We start from the raw sequence: 17,146 nt of genomic DNA, 5'->3' as shown, positions 1-17,146 counted from the left end.
GCTGGGAGCCTGTTTTCTAACTCATTAATGGCTTGGCAGCATTACCAATTTAGCTACCATCACCTGCTCTGCAAGGACCTGTTCTGTCTGTGAAGAGCTGCTTTCCAGTGGAAGTGTGCAGAAAATCCAGGTCAGCTGTTGGGAACTTTATAATACAGCCATGTCAGTGCAGTGAAGCACCTGGGCTAATAAACCCCCCATCACTGAGCAGTTTTGATATTCCACTGCCTTCTCTAATCCTGGATCTCTTATGGATTTTGTTTGGACAGATGGAACTGCCCCACATGTCACAGCACTGGAGGTAGGGCTGCCTCTCCAGAGGTGTGGGCTAAGTGGGGATGTACATGCAGATGTGTGTGCAATGGTGTTCCCTGGGTTCCTGTTAAGGAGGAAGGATGTGAGCAGACTGACAAGAAGTTGTTCCCATTAACTTTGATGGGAATAGTCCTGAAAAGAATCTGCTTTTCACTGGTGCACTCCAGATGCTAGCAGTCCCTGTATATTCCTTAGTGCAGAGACATGCCAGGTTTCATTAATTATGCTGGAACAGTACAGGCCAGTATGCAGCAGAAGTAGCATGTGTGTATATGTCAAACTGCTAATGACACCCCTGCCTACACTTCATATTGAAACAGTTCCAAGATGTGTCAGAAAGGAGAGGTATATAGTAATTGACAGTGAAGAAAGCAATGTGAAATTTAAGCACCCATCATTAGAGCTTGCACCTAAAAAGCAAAATGAGATTATTGTGGGACTAGCTATTGAGTTGAGAGTTATGAATTTGAACTAATATCTGGCTTGACTGGATCCTTGCAGTGCTCTCTCAATCTGCAGATGAAAGATGGGATCTAGTTTACAATTCAGTATGGAATGCAGACAGATGAGACATTGATAGAGACCCATTCGTTTAAAAAAAAGAAGGAAGGCAAATGGACCCAAATAAAACAAATGTATACATCTCTTCAGAGTTGTCTCTGTAAGGTAGAGTTATTTCAAGATTTCCAGATGATTCACAGTGCCTCAAGTATCATGTTTATAATTCTCTGTATCTTGGAGAGTGGAGTTTTTCTTATCTGATTTCAACTCAGAATATTTTTTTTTGTAATCATTTGTTCAATTGATCTATCTGAGGAGACATTAGTCCAGAAGTTTATGGGTAGTTTGATTCTATTAATTGATCTTTCTTTTCAGCTTTACAACAGCAATAAAAAATATTCTTCAACATTCCCCTGTATCTACCCATTTCTGACAATGGGGAATGTGCCACCTCCTGCTCAGCCCACCTCCTCCTCTGCCCTGAAGGACTGAAAAATCCCCAAGTCATGGGACCATAGGAAACAGAACTTAAGGAGAAATGCCAGGTGATAGAAGTGATTGAAATGTCTTATATATGCATATTACAGGCTCTGTGGAGAAGCATTTGCTGTCCTTTGGAGGCAGTTTGATCACCTCCATATGGACTGTTGAAAATGTCACAGCCTGCAATTTAGTTCACTAAGAAATACAAGATGTTTTCTTCCTTCTCTCCTGTAGATCTTTCTATCACCTGCCATCTTCCTCAGCCACTTCAAGAAACTGCAAAATTAGGAATGACAAAACACGCAAAAATGAATCATAGGTAGAAGTGACAGCTCAGAAATATCAAAATGTGCTGTAGGTGGGACTTGATTTAAAATGGAACATGAAAAAAGAGCAGGAATTCTTTGGAAAGAAAGAAGTGGCATGCAGAAAGTAGAAATCTGAAGCTCTGAAAATCCTAGAGAGAAAAGAAATGCCAAAAAATCAAGCAGCCAAGCAAACACATTACAGATCTGTGTAATTAAACAGAGAGATGTGTTAGAAATTGTTGATCCAATTTGCACCTAAGCACTGGCTTCTGTTGAAGTCAGACCTGTCCAGGTATCTGGTTATTTCTGCCTCTATAAGTCTAAGATCAATTACTTTGGTTCACATTTGTTTTCACTGTAAAGATTGATGTGCCTTTAGTGACTTAGAATTCACAAGAAAAGACAGAATGATGCTTTGCTTGCATTGTTGCAATCGCTGAAGTTGAGTCAGCTGTTTGAAATATCATTTTCCTGGGTTACCTTCTCATTCTTTATGGACAAAATGCTTTAGGTTTTTCCTTAACCACGCCTGCAAACCCTTACAGTGAAGTCTGTGATTTGCATGTGATTTGCATGTAGGCCCAGAGATTGTCGAAGGATGCTGCTGCTATCAGGTGAGGAGGACACACAAAGCAGCAGTGACATGGCTGAGGGTTCTGGAGTACACAGCCTTGAATCTGCATCTCTGGGGAGAAACTGCAATGAAAATCACAAAATTTCTTGGGCACCAAGATGCTTCTACACACCTCTTCATGGTCCTGGGACAACGGTAAGCTGTGGCACGCTGTGTCTCCTACCTTTAATTCTGTTATGCCAGATGATGCATTCAAAATCTCTATAATGTTTAATGTCTCAGGGGCCTTTGGGACCTAAACAAATGTTTTTCTTCTCACCCTGGTGCCATCAAGACATTAAATGCAGGAAAGTAGGTATTTAAATCTGAAGAAATTGACAGAAATCTTTGATTTCCAAGGGCAGGACAACAGAGCTAAAGTCAGTTCTTCAGTTCTGGAGAGATCAGAGCCAGGGAAGCATGAATTAGTTGAATATTTCGAAGGATCTTCCCCTCTGTATGACTTTGTAAGTCAATTTTCTCCTCTCTTTTGATTTTAGAGTGATCATGTACCTAGAGAATAGACAGCCCTGAGCTGGTCTGAGGCAAGAGTTCTCTGAATTGCTTCTGCACTCTTATGCATGCTTCTGATTCTGAGAAACGTCAGGGCAGGCTTAAAGAAACTCTGTAAGGGGATACCAAAGCTTCCAGGGGAATTGTAGAGCTTTTCTGTTGGATCTACCTTGTGGAACCTCAGCCAAAACCCAATGTAATTTTACAGTCCAGGACTTGTCTGGACCTGCATTCCCCTTGACTGCAGGCCAGCATTTCCCTTCTCTAAGGAAAGGAAGGAGAGTTGCTTGAAAAGGGGTTTTGAAGCATGATGGATTTCTTAAAAGCACAAAACAAGACACAATGACTAAAAATTTGGTCATGGACCATTCTGTTTTAAGCTGTGTTTTTTCACTTGCAAGAAAGGAGAGATAGGCTCAGATAAAAGGTGAAAACATTATATGCTTTTTATTACATGTCTTCTTCCTATGCACTGCATTGGTTTTTATCCCCTGAGGTATTAAAAAGGAAGGTTGTGAAAATAATTTCAAAGTAATCAAAGAGCACCCAAAATACTCATGAGCAAAACCAGTTATTCTGCATATATGCAAGCTGATGTATGGCCTAACTACTGATCTTGCAGTCTAATGCTCACCTGTGTTGAAAAATAAAATCTCTGAAAACAAATTTCTCAGTACTAGCCAGAGAAGTGGACGATTTGTCCACGCTTTCTACCAAACCCCCCTGCCTCACACAATAGCACCCACAGAGCTCAGACAGAAGGAGATTGCTCTAAGGGATTAAGCACTATCCCAGAAATGCTTCCCCTTCACTTTATCCAAAAACTACAAACCCCTAGACAGACTCAGAGGGGATAACAGGCAAAAAGGGTGAGGGACAGCTCTCACAAGAGGTGACAGATCTCCAGTGAAGATACGGCGATGTAATAGGGGATGATCAGAGACAGAAATTTTTGGACAGAATCTTAGAATATCTATGCAGGTCATAAAGGATGTCAAATGGGGAGAAATGTTTCAAGAACCCCTTTTTCAACATGGGCTGCTGCTTCTGAAACATTCCCCTTGTGAGTGCCACCACAGGCAACTGTCCAGAAGCTTGGAAACACTGGACTTGCATGTGCAGTAAGACCATGTGAAAAAGATTAGACAAGTACTGAACACAGGTCATGAAAAATACAGAGACTATCAATAATATATGATGAACAAGATAAGTGACCTACTGGCTATTCTTGGTTGTAATATTCTGTTCATTTTGTCTCTGTTCAGGGTTATGAAGCCATCATGTTCTTGCTTCTATTTGTCACAGTCCTTGCAGACAAGTGAGAGAGGTCACCTGGGAGGATTTCATGCAGCTTCCATGAGTCTGATACCCTGCTGATACTCTGGTGTGGCTGGAGTGTAGCTCCTGGTCTGCTCTTGTCTCTGGACTGTTTCTCATTCTGCCATTTGGCTTGGTTTGGCCACCCAGCTCCTCATCCTAGCCCAGTCTTTGTGGCTGAGCTCTAGGCATGTGAGTGGGGTGCAGTGCTGCCTGCCTTATACTGAAAGGGCTGTGCTGACCTCCCTCCTGCTGGCACTGTCAGCCTTTGCAGGCCCTAGTGAAAGAAATTCTCTCTAGGTCTAAATATAATGCACTTCAATCTTTAAACTCTGCATAAGCCCCAGTCACTGTCTGTCTTGGAGAAATTTCAAATTTAAATACAGCAATTAACTAAACCTCTCAGGTAGATAGTAGTTATCCCAGTATCTTTTTCTTCTTCCCTTTGTCCTTCTTTCCCTCTGCTATTATTCACAAAATCATCCAACCCAAAAGCTGAAAGAAAAGACATCTTATACGTGTTTACAGCCTGAGATAGACTTTGTTTTGTTTGACAGCATAATTCCCCTTTGGTGACCTCATTTGCACGTGTGACAACCTGTGTGAAACAGTCTGTTCAACCAATGATGCAGTGATAGGGATAGCACAGTCTTTGTGAGTAGGAGGGTGTAAAGAGATTGGTGTTAGTGACTGGCAGTGTAATGCACACCACAGGCAAACATCTAAGTCTTCCTCTAAAGGAGATCCTTGCAATCCTTCCATAAATCACATTTCCTGCAAGCTCTTTGTGAAGCGAGAGGTGTTAGCATTAATTCTGCTTGAACGTCAAACCTTTTTCTCATGGACAATGTCCCTCTCCTCCCATCATTCCTTTAGTACTTCACTATCTGAAGCTGGGGAAGGACTTCCATGCTAAGATCAGGCCCTCTGTTGTAGTTGCACGCTGGTGAGTGGCACCTCCCTCCCCTCCTAGGGAGGGCTTGTGCATGCCCTCTTCAAGTGTGAGACACCCCAGCACAGCCTGGGTACAAAGCTCCTGGGTAAGAGATGGGATTGTAACAGAGGGAGCCAGCGATCTCTGGGCATGTTTTAAAGATTATCTGCTGGATTAATTGACTGAGTTTTCTGGTTGCTCTTCCATTCATGCTGGCTATCTTGTTTGTCTGTACTTTTGCTAAGAAGAAAATTGTAGTAGATTATCCAGAAGGGTTAGCCCTTCTTCCTTTACAGAAGCTGGTGCAGCATCTTCTCCCCTGGAAGTGCTGCCTTCCACAGGTAGCACAAGCATGTGTGCTTTTAGAGCTTTATCCCAACAAGTCAGCTGTGCCACTGTAGCTTTCCTTCTGCAAGCAATGCCTCAAACACTCACATCTCCAAAAGCAGAGACATGGAAGAGACCTGTTATGGGTGGGTAACCAGTGGTGATTTCCTCAGTCCTGCCTGCCTTTTCTAAAATGGTCTGTGAAGTGGGGGATTTTTTTGTTGTTTTGTTGGGGTTTCCCCCCCCCCCCCCGCAAAAGTACATGATTGTAATTAAGAGAGGAAAATGAGCTGTTAATCAGAAACAAACTATTTGCTCCAGCAGCTCAGATACACCTGGGGCTGTGATTGCCATGTGTGATACATCCATATTAAACAGCATATGGGCAGGCTTTTCTTTTCATGGTTGCCTTTATCATTAAAAATTAGTATGGTTCTTGCACAGATGGCTTCAGCTCAAGCTGAGTCTGGATGACTCAGTCGTCCACTGCATCTTCAATTATGTTTGGTGCTGAAGAGGAAGGGTACTTAGCTTCAATCTGCAAGCAGGATATGCTGAGTACTTTTTGTGCCTTTCACTGGACCTGCTCATATAAAACAGAAATGCCAGTGATTAATATACGGAAGCAAGTGTTTTTTAAAAGATACTAGCCACTGATTTCAGAGGTTAATAGGAAGAAGCTCATCAGATTCACTTGGGATTCACAGAGGTAATGTAGTTTATGAAGTTGCTGTAAAGCTCTTTTCTTCCCTTCCTTCAGTGTTACAGATTCACAGAACATATCCAAGAACATGTTGAAGAAACATTAAGTTTGTTCAGGGCATTGTCATGATATGAAATCACAGCTGTACCTCCCAGCACTTGTATGTCCTCATGTATGTTTGTTGTGGCCTTTCAGGCACAAAAATCAGTGCAATTCTGTTGACTTCAGGACCTTGTCAGGTCACATGCTCACCTTTTTTGGCAGCAGCCTGTGCTTGTCTCACATTCTGCTTAGGTCTCATTGTGGATTAGTACCAGCTGACGACTTAAGAAAGCAAATGTTAAAGGCAAACAGCAGCATTACAGAAGCCTCTGACAGTGAGGTAAGGATAAAGTCAGAGATCAGTGAGAAGTATTGTTTTCTTGGGCATTTTATGCAATCATACCCCTAACCTTGCCTTCAAAACCTGCAGCCAACTCTCAATCATAATGCAATAATTTCTGGTATAAGGATTCCTTTGTTAAACTTCAAGTCAGTAAAATCTTGCAGACAGTAATGTATTTAGAATTCAGATTTCTTGCAGCAAAGAACACATGTAAATTAACCAAAGTGATTAACAGATAATTCTTTCAGTGCAAATGAAGATAATAGTTGAAAGAAACATGAATTACTTGAAAAGGAAGGGAGATAATAGGTAAAGTTCTTCCAGTTTTATGTTAGGTAGTTCAGGAACAGGTTCATGAACAAAGCTGCTACTATAAAGTTGGCAACTTCCATGGGAGAAAGTGTGCTGAAAACTGAAAATAGAAACAATCTTAGATACTGAATTTTAATATACTGCTGCACATCTATGAGAGATCTTGGAAATGCATTGCATCTTCCAGGAATCCTGGCTCCATCACCACTGAATTTGCCATAAAGTCATTCAAACCCTTTCCTAAAAAAAAATTCAGATGTCTGTAGGAGTAAAGCTCCAAAGTTCATTATGTGAGAGATGTGGGCTAAGAAGCCACAGCATACCAGGGCTGGTATGTTAGAAACTCTAACATGCAAGGAAGAGCTGACTGCAGGATGGGAACAGGATTCCTTCAGCAAAATTTTACTTCATTCAAGCCTTGGAAGTCCTGTACTTTTAATCAGTTTCATTTTGTCTGACCTACGCTCACATGCACACACCCCCCACTCCATTGCCCTTATCTTGAAATACCCTTAAAAGTTAATAATCTTCCTCGTTCTGAATATGGAAGAATGTAAGCTCTTTAAAGAAATGATATATGATATTTAAACAAGGAGTTTACCTGAACCCCCAGTTTTATTTCAGAAGAATGAGTGCTTATAAGCAGTTTTCCATCTCTTAATAGACTAGCTTCAGCACAGAGATTTATTCTGACCTATGTTAATTTCATAAGATCCATATTTTCTACTTATGCTGATGGCATCTCCACCTGGTGGCTTCAGTGGTATCTGGGAGATGTCTTCTAAATAGCATCTGACAGAACAGATGTTATTTAATGTGAGTAAGAGCCCTGGAATCTGGATCTATCAAGGTTAGAATCTTGACTGAAACCTCTTGAAAATGGATTAGAATTTCAGTCCTTTTCCAAGTCACCACTGATTGTTTTCTGCCAGATGCCATGCTGCATTTCTCTTTTGTTGTCCACATTCCTCAGCTGCCCTACCCTCCAGGTTTACCATTCTTTGTCTTTGACTCCTTGTCCCAACTCCTTTTCCTCTTCAAGGAAATTATGAGATCCCGAAGAGAGTTTACCTAGTCTCAGTACATTCAGGGAGACCTGAATCACTCTGAAATATCTCCAAAAGTTCCTCTATAACTGAGCCATTTGCTATAATTCTAATTTGGAGTGTCCTGATCTCTACTGTGGCTACCAGAAATAAACTTTATTGAGGCAGGAGCAGATGAGGCACTTATAGCCTGACACAACATTCGGAGAAATACAATTGATTTCCACAAGAAAGCCTGATCCTCCAGCATTGAAGGGTCATGTTCAAAAAAGCTTAAAACCTTTGTCAACTGCACATAGATTAAAGGAAAGCAAGTGATGTGATGGATGGCTTTTTCCCTGGTGTATTCATTTTGGATACAGTGCATTTCAAAGGGGCTTCATTCACTGAAAGCTGAGAATTCATCTTTTTATTCCTTGGGTCAGAAGGGGATATGAATATATTAAGATCAGTAGGATGACTGTCCTGGGTCAGAACATTTATCCAACCCAAGTACCCTGCTACCAAAAGTACCTATGAACAGACTTCTCAGGAAGAATAAGAAATGGCAAACACTTGAGAAATGTCTTCCTGAATCTCTTTCAGGCTCTAAATTTTTACACTTCAGAGACTTCCTGGTATTTCAATATATTTCTAATTGTCTTTGTATTTCTCTTCCATGTACCTGTGCATTTTGAACCCATGCCAATTTTTAGCATCCTTAAGTAATTTAGCAACACGTTCTGCAGTCTAGTGTTCACTCTGTGAATAAGCAAAATATTGTGTTTGTAGTGGATCTGGCTGATGTTATCTTTATTTATGCTCTTCAGTTCTTGTTCACTATAAGACAGTGAACATCAATTATTATCTATCCATGACACAATTGTTTTGTGTATACCACATCATCCCCAGTTACCCCTTTTCCAGACTGCAGTGTTTAGCCTTAGTATGACAATGCTTTCATGCCCTTGATTATCCATACTTGTTGCCTTTCTGTCAACCTTCTCTAAGGCTGAAGTAACAAACCATAGATTTACACAGTAACAAAATATTTACATTTACATTATTTATGATAATGTTCTGCATTATTTTTCTAAAAATGCCAAAAATCCAAGTTCCTCTGTTGACTGCAGTTAGGTATTGAATGTTGTTTCGATGCAGTCACTTGCAAGAACTCCAGGATTCTTTGAATGGTGAAAATCAGTTTAAATTCCATCATTCTTTGTGTGAAGTAAGGATTATTCTTTCCATCTTCTATCATTTCTATCATCTCCTATTATTTTATTACACATCCTGTTTCTGTCTTGTTCTAAGACTTTATACAGTCAACCTACAGTCTGACTAGTAAAGGTGCTGTCACCAACAAGTTTGTTCCACTATTAACCATTTCCAGGTTTTCTTATTAATATGTTGAACAGTAGAGGTCTATTGTTTTACCCCTGAAAAATTCCTCTTTATTCCTGCTTCCATTGAAAGAACTGGTGATTTTTTTCTCTTTCATGAAAAAATGATGTTTTTTTCTCTTTCATATCTTATAACTGTACAAGACCTTCCCTCTAAGAGCTGCATTTGTTGAAGGTCTTTCTCAAAGCCTTCTGGAATTAAAAATAGGCTGAGTTGTTCAGATAACCCTGTCCCATACATAAGCTTCTTGACATGACAGAAAAAGCAGTATTATGACCTTTTATGTAAAGCTTCACTGACTATCAGTATGGATTGTTTATGGTACAGTGCTTATGCAGTTGTCTGCTAACCCTTTACAGTTTCTCTTAGTTTGTCCAATGTGGACATTAGTCTGATATTTCTGTAATTCTCCTCTGGGACCTCTGCATCACATATGTTATCCTCCAGTTCTAAATATCCAGACTGTTTAAAATGAAAGGTTACACAAGTCTCCAGCAATTCAGCTATTTCATCCTTGAATTGCTTTAAAACTCATGAGTGATTACCATCTGGTCTTGGCAATGTGTTACTGTTCTTTATATCATTTTTTCCCCAACTCCTTCTGTAGTCACTTCATTATCAGTTATGACCTAAACTAACCCAAGAGTCTCTTTTCACTCCTGGATGAGCCAGGGCAAACAGTAGCTGAGTGGTTGATGCATTTTGGAAAGCAGGGATTGTGCTGCTGCTGTTTGCTTTGGGCTGGGCTATGGTTTGGTTATATTGCACCTGGTATCCCATAATTGCATGTGTAAAGAAACTGTGTAGAGGAATGTGATACTGTAGTAGTGAGGTGTTCACTTGTCATCATTAATTGTCAGGGTGGCTGTGCTTGGAGCACTGGCTGTGTGAAGCCAGCAGTGCCAGCACTGAGGTACCCACCCAGTTCCACCCGCGAGCATCTGGTGCCTTGCTACACACCCACAGTTATTCCCTGGAGGTAGAGACACTAGTGAGCATTGCAGGTGCAGGTTAAGAAGCAGGAGCTATGTGGTGTGTGGTGATGGGGCCCAAGGAGTGATCTCAGGCAAATGCTTTCTTTCTTACAGCCTGACTGCAGCCTCTAGAGAGCTTGCAGCGTAAAACAGGAGGCACAGGAGCAGGGCATCATATAGAGCTCTTCATGAGAGCAGTCACAGATGGCTTTCTTTATGCTTAGAAGTACTTTGAAAACAAGAATTTAAGGTAGAGATAACATTTTCTGTGTTATGCTGGTCTCAGTTTAGGCTGAGTCCTTGTGCTGCAGTGGCAGGCATTGCATTTGGTCAGTCCTGGGGATTGAATCTGTGCCAGGAGCTTCCACAGCTCCCTCTGCCTCCAACCCAGGGGAACAAGGAAAGGCTGAAGAGAGGGGATGCTGTGGAGCAGTGAGGGCTGCCTGTTCTTCCCTAGATGTCAGACTGGCCTGAGAGAATGTCTGCAAAGCATCTCTGCTTGCCAGCTGATTTCTTCCTGGGTCAGCAGAGCCAACCTTTGTGACTTTCAGGTCACTTTTCCCCCCCTTTGATTTCTAACAAAGCAGAATCTTTGAGTCAGTTCATACTGTTCCTTCAAGTTCCTTTTTTCCACCATCTCTACAGTGAAAATATTATAAACCTTTTCCTGTCAGCTTTCAGCTCTGTGTTGCTTCTGGCTCTCTAAGTTGCAAAGGCAGAAGGCATTAAAAGCATCAAAACCAAATCCCTGGATATATAATTGTATAATTTATCAAGCTGAGCTCTGAGAGAGTGTCTTCTCTCTCCAAAAAAGAGCAGAGTAGTGTGAACTAAGACTTTTGGGTCCAGGAATAATAGTGGCTACTGATAGATGACTTGCTTAAGTGAGTTTTCATCATCAAGACAAAACATAACAGTTAAGACAAGGCTTAATAACAGGTGGGTTTTTTCCTTAATAGCACATTACAATGAACTGATCTCTTGATGGTTCATTAGTCCCATCAACACACAGCTGGTTTCATGTTTTAATGAGAATTGCTTAACAAGTGGGCTGTGCTCTGGATGGTACCAAAGTGTGCTTGCACCGTGGCAACCCCATATAATTTAAAATAAAAATCTGGTTTGGATGTATTATTATCTTAAAACCCCAACCCTCTCATATGTACATATTAACAGTGGTGGAAAATAGTATGAAATTTCAGGAAAATTTATCTTACATTTACAGACTTAAAGGTAGAAAAAGAGAATGAGATTTCAGAGAAGTGGAAAAATCATGATGAGAAATGGCAGTAAGTCTGTTTAAGGGCCAGACACATTTCCCTGCCTTCAGCCACCTGAGAGGTAGATGTGCAATCTTCAGTGCTATATTGCTCTTGTCCATGGGAAAAATGTGTTTTCAACTCCCACCTCAAGAGAGAATGAACTACTGCCCTGTTACAGGTGTTTATGTGCTGTGTGGATTGTGGAAGCTAGGCAAATAGCTTGGATGGCTAAATTTGGCAGACTTGAACTCCGGACCTAGTCTAGTCTAGAGAGAGGCTTTGAGGGTTCAGCTTTTGTAAAATCAGCCATGCAATTCAGCATGTGCCAGTATGTGTGTGACATGCCACTGACTTAAAGGTACTTTTTCCGCCTTGCAATTAATGCAAGTCCTTAAGTTTTCCTCTGTGTAGATGCTGCAAAGCTTTATTGTTGGCTTTGGACCTTTCCCTGATTCCAGCTTTTGTGTCTTAGGGCAGCTGGGAGGACACTTGCTAAAATGTTAGTGTTGTGCTTGCAGACACTCTGAATTCCACCTGGAAAGCTGGATGCTTTTATGACTAAAACTCTGACTGTCTCTGTTAGTTTAATTTCAGAGTCTAAGTTTTCCCATTATATCCAAATAATGATACCTGAGTTGTAGGTGTGTTGCAAAGATTAATGGATTAATGCTTCAAAAATGTTATAGAAAATGTAGGCATGTGTCTAAGGAAAGTGTTCAGTTGTTTTCTATTTTTTTTAAGTTTTAAAGAACTGATCACCACATTAACAGAACCAACTCATTGAAGCCATCCTGTAATAATTATTAATAATATATAAGCCTAACAAATATTTCCAAGCTGTTATTCCCAGATGCTGCTTGCAGATGGATCAACAATTAAATCCTTCCTTGCTAGACTAAAACTGGTACTCAGCATGTTCCAAGATCAGCCCTCTTTTTTTAAACGTCAAAATGCCCCTGATGCCCAAGAAACAGGTAAGTAGCCTGTAAGTTGTAAACCTGCTTTTAAAAGAGATGGAATTTCAAGTATCTCATGTCTATTTTTCTTACCCTTTCCCCATATCATGCACATACAAGTGTGGTAGTCTCTTCCCATTGCCTCTCTTAAGCTTCTAGAGAAGGAAAAGGCTGAATGGCACCACAAGAAGACTTGTTTGAAGAAAATGATGCAGGGAAACTGAAAAAAAAAAAACCCAAATTAAAAAACTGTAGATGCAGTGAAAAGGGTGAGGGAGATTTTTTTCCTCACAGCCACATTTTTGCCTCCTTTATTCATATTTTCTATTATTCTTCACAACAACAGTTTTTGGACAACAGTTCATTAACAAAGTGGTCACCTGACAGTTATTTCAGTATGGAAACTGAGACTGTCATCTGGAGGTATGAAAAACTTTGTGGTTGGATTCACATACACTTTTTTTTGGCTCAGAAGTCATTGCTTTTCAGACTTCCTTTGTTCCCATTGAACCTTTCCTAACAGCTGATTTTGAGATGATTTGATGAATACCCAGATCAGATACAGAGCGCTGACGCCCCACCATAGGCTGGCATCACTTTCTAATACCCATCTGGCTCTGAATGCTGTGTGGCAGATCCCAAATGCTACTACATTGTAAACCCATGCAGAGCATCTGAGGCCACAGGATAAATAGGTTTTGCTATTAACTATATGTTGAGCAGTCTCTGTTGAGGGGCAGCTGACTTCTTTGTGCTTTAAAATTATGCTTAAAACTTGCTGAAGTCTGTGTTCCAAGCTACACTTTAGGTAAAGGTCAGTTCCATAGATGATCTGTAAACATTTAATCAAAATCTGGTTTTACTTTAAGGCTCTTTGCCATATTTCAAAACTTATCCCTAAATGCAGTTTTAGTCCAGATTCATGGTTTGGATTGCTATCAAGTGCATTTCTAACTCTTTAGAATTGCTTTATTTCAACTGGGAGCCGACTCTTTACAACAGAACATGGATCTGAATTTCTAAAGTGACTTAGATGGAAAATGGTTTTGAAAAAAGGTTTATTTAGTAACTGAAAAGGCTCACTCAGCAGCTCAGAGATCAGCTTCCACCACTTAGGCTAGAGAGATATATACCTACAGTCACATATGATTGCTTGCCTAATATCACACAAACTGTTGTGTAAAAATTCATGTTTGTCTTCAGATTTGCTCATCTCTTTTGCTAAATCAGTCCATAGAGACATATTTTTTTTTTATATTTTATCAAAACAAGCCTTCACTTCTTGAAAAACAGAGAAGCAACTTAGAGTTTTCAGTCTTACCAGCTATTAGATCCCCTGATGCTTACCCTTTTAATTTCTGTCATGAAGAGCAGAGTTGAAGAGTACATGTACTGATTTCCCATAAGTGTGCTGTGGTTGAATTGTGGCTAAATTGCTAAATTAGTTAGGAAGTCTGGAAAAAATGGGTTTTTAAAAAGTTTTATCTTTACTTTCAGTCTCTGTATCTCAACACAGGTCTTCTCAACGGCGTTAAAATTTGGTGTTTTCTTCCAGGCTTAGACCTTGGGCCATGTAAGGGAGCAGCAGTTAGGAAGTACACAGAGTCTTTTTTAAGGAAGGTCTTTGAACATGAGACCTGCCAGGCCAATTCTCCTGTGGTTTCTGGATGCTTCCCTTTCCCAGGAGACCATTGGCCCTGGGCTCAGTGTAACTGTGATGGCAATGGGTACCTTCTAATTGCCTTGGTGTGTGTGTGAAATTTAAAATAATATTAATATTGTTACCTTATTCCTCTTTCCACATCCCTTGGAAAGTGTTTATTTTAATGAGATCAAGTCTAAAAATCAGGTTTTGGTTGTGTCAGTTTGGAATTTAAAGTGGACCACAGAAATGCAACACACAGCACAGACGAGCCCATAGGAAATGAAAAGCAGAAGAACATAAGCTCTGTGGTAATCAAGAAAATTAAAATGTTTTTCTGAAAAGTAATGCTCTTTCTATGTAACAAATAAAATAGTTTGTTTTTCTTTGCTTTCTGCCTCTCATTATGTAGTTACGAATTATAAAGAGAACTTTGTAGTCCCTCTGCATATTTCTAAGAACATATTCCTTTTTTTCCATTAGGAAGAAGATACTAAGTATACAGTCATCAGATAGATGCTTCGTATGGATTAGTGATTAATGCTCCTTACTGTAACTGGAAAGGCTAGATGCCAACTAATGCACTTCCAAATATTCCCAAAGATGGCTGTGAAGACACTCTCCAGATTTGCTTTCAGAAGGTAATGACCTTACGGTAAAAGAAAACTAAATTGGACTGATGGAAATATATTGTCACTGAGTCTTAAATCCAAGTCACCTACTGGGTTTCTATTTAATTTCTGTTTGCTGGGTAGTGAAGGATTGACTTCTAACATTCATTATAACAAGGTATTATGAGTGAGAGAACTCTTTCATGCCAAAACCTTCTATTCAGCTGCACAATGCTTTCCAGAAAAATTACCCTTTGGGCTAAAATTACTTATGTTTTGTTCTCCATATGCTCTCTTCTCCTCACAGAAGTAATTTGTTTTTAAAAAGTATTACAATGCTCTTTGCTGGTGGTGAGAGAAATACATTTAAAAACAAACAAACTAAAACCAAACACCCCCCCCCCCAAAAAAAAAAAAAAAAAAAAAAAGAGATTACCTTATTGCAGAATGGGATTCTCTGATCATTAAAAAAATTAAAAAATCACAATTACAACCTCAGACTCACTGGGTTTCGTACCCAAGGAGCACAGGTGATTGTTCTGTACTTGGGAAAGTTTCATTAGGTAGAAATACCAGCACAGTCTTGCCAGTTCCACTTGCCTTTTCGAGGCAAACTGTGAGTCATTCTGCAGAAATGTGTTCAGGGTATCTGTGAGTGTTTGTGCTTGTGCAGGCACTGGGACATTCCACGTTCATAAAACACTGTGTGGCTAACGATGTGTTTTGTACATGTAAATATGCATCTACTTTCATGCAAAGCTGTATCAGCACATACTATTTGTGACTTTTTGGAGTTCCATTGGAAAAAGTGGTCCTTGGTGTTTATTTTCTTGCTTCTCTTTTCCTTACCATAGTTAATATTAGAAAAACGAATAAAGCAACATTCTGATGAATTTTCAAGTACACAGTTAAAGATGAAAGTAATCCAGTGGAATGGGGCAGGCAAATAATTTAGGAAATAAAGGCGTTTGTTTCAGTATTATTTTCACATTACAGTGGATTTGAGAGAAAATTCATTTAGAATATGAAAATGTAGCATATGAGCAGAAGTAGAGCCATGAAGAAATTAATTGGTTTTTCCATTCCTTGGTTTTGGAAAGTCACGGATGTCACTGCAGGAGCTGTGCCCCAGAACAGTCATGTCAATGAAATTATTTGTATTATCACAATAAGAGGCTGCTGCTGTAATGGGTGAACAGGTAAGAGAAGAGTACTTGGAATTTCACTGGAATGCCTTTCTGACAGGGACACTTTATGTTGAATTACTCAGTATGTCTCTTGCTTATAAAGAGAGACTTTGAGGATTTTTCAAAATCAAATGCAGCAGTAAGGCTTGCCAGACTTTTGAGTCTGTTCATGTCCCTTCATCTTCTGCAGCTGACAATAGCATACCATAATGACAATCACTGAGCTCTGATTCTGCTCTGGTAACTTTATACCAAGTCTATGTGACCAAATAATCACATGATTTCCCTTCTATTTGGTGTGTGCAAGGAAGTTGTGTTTACAGGCTGGACTATACTTGGAATAAAGGGAAATTTTGTCACCTGAAGCCCTATTCTATCTCTTGGATGTTAAACTCGGAAAGCATAAGGATAGCTGATCTCCATATTTTTGGCTCATCCCTTCCAAATCTGTTGAAATATTTGGGAAATTTAAAGAGCTCTGTTTGGCTAAACAAGTAAAAAGGGGGCAGGTCAGTTGTGTCTCTCTTCAGCTCAAATTCTTCCAATGATGATGATGATAGTCTGTGATCAGAAATAAAGGAATCAAATTGCATACCAGATAGATTAGTAAGTCAGTAGTAACTGGGGAAAGTAATTTTCAACAAGTTCTTATGATTTTACAGGGAAAAGAAATTAAAAGATACCATCACAAGAAATCAGTCCTCAGTAGTGAGAGCTGTTACCCAGGAGACAGGTGATAAACCCAGAGTAAAGAAGGCAGAATGTAGCAAGAAGAGAGAGAGAAGGGAGTCAGAATTAGCAGCAGGATTTAAGGTGCACACTGCTAAACCCACGTAAGACACAACAAACCCCAAAGAAATGAATCTGTGAATTTCCCTCTGGCTAGTGTTCCTGAATGGAGCTTAAGGCTCACATCTAATCTTCTTAGTCTCCATTTCATTGTGCACCAGATATTTTGGCATTGCCTCTATGTCAACTTGGCAGAGCCCTGAAATGCACAATGACAAATAAAGGGTGGTCATATGATATGTGAAGGTACTTCACTGCATCATTATCTTTAGTGCTCTAAAAGATCTGGGTTTATATCTCCTGAATACTTTGGGGTTTATAATTTTTCAACAGAAATGTAAATCAGAGCCAAACTTCAGGACTCAATACCTAGGATTATAGGACTATTTTTCCTCCAAAAGCTGATCGTTTCAGTCTGTGTCCCAGAACTTGGAGGATATGGCTGTAAGTTATCAAATACAGATTTTTCTCAAAACTGGCAGTGTCCCAAGTTCCTACAGCCACTAGAAATAACCTATTGCATCTCAAAAAAGATAGCAGAAACATTAGGATTGGAGATTAAATTATCTTGTGTTTCTTTGGCAA

Source organism: Melozone crissalis, unplaced genomic scaffold, assembly GCF_028551555.1.
Source record: "Melozone crissalis strain CALT ecotype California unplaced genomic scaffold, PUWL_Pcris_2 ptg000016l_1, whole genome shotgun sequence".
NCBI classification, from domain to species: Eukaryota; Metazoa; Chordata; class Aves; order Passeriformes; family Passerellidae; genus Melozone; species Melozone crissalis.
The sequence above is the reverse complement of the archived record's forward strand: the minus strand, read 5'-3'. Positions refer to the sequence as shown.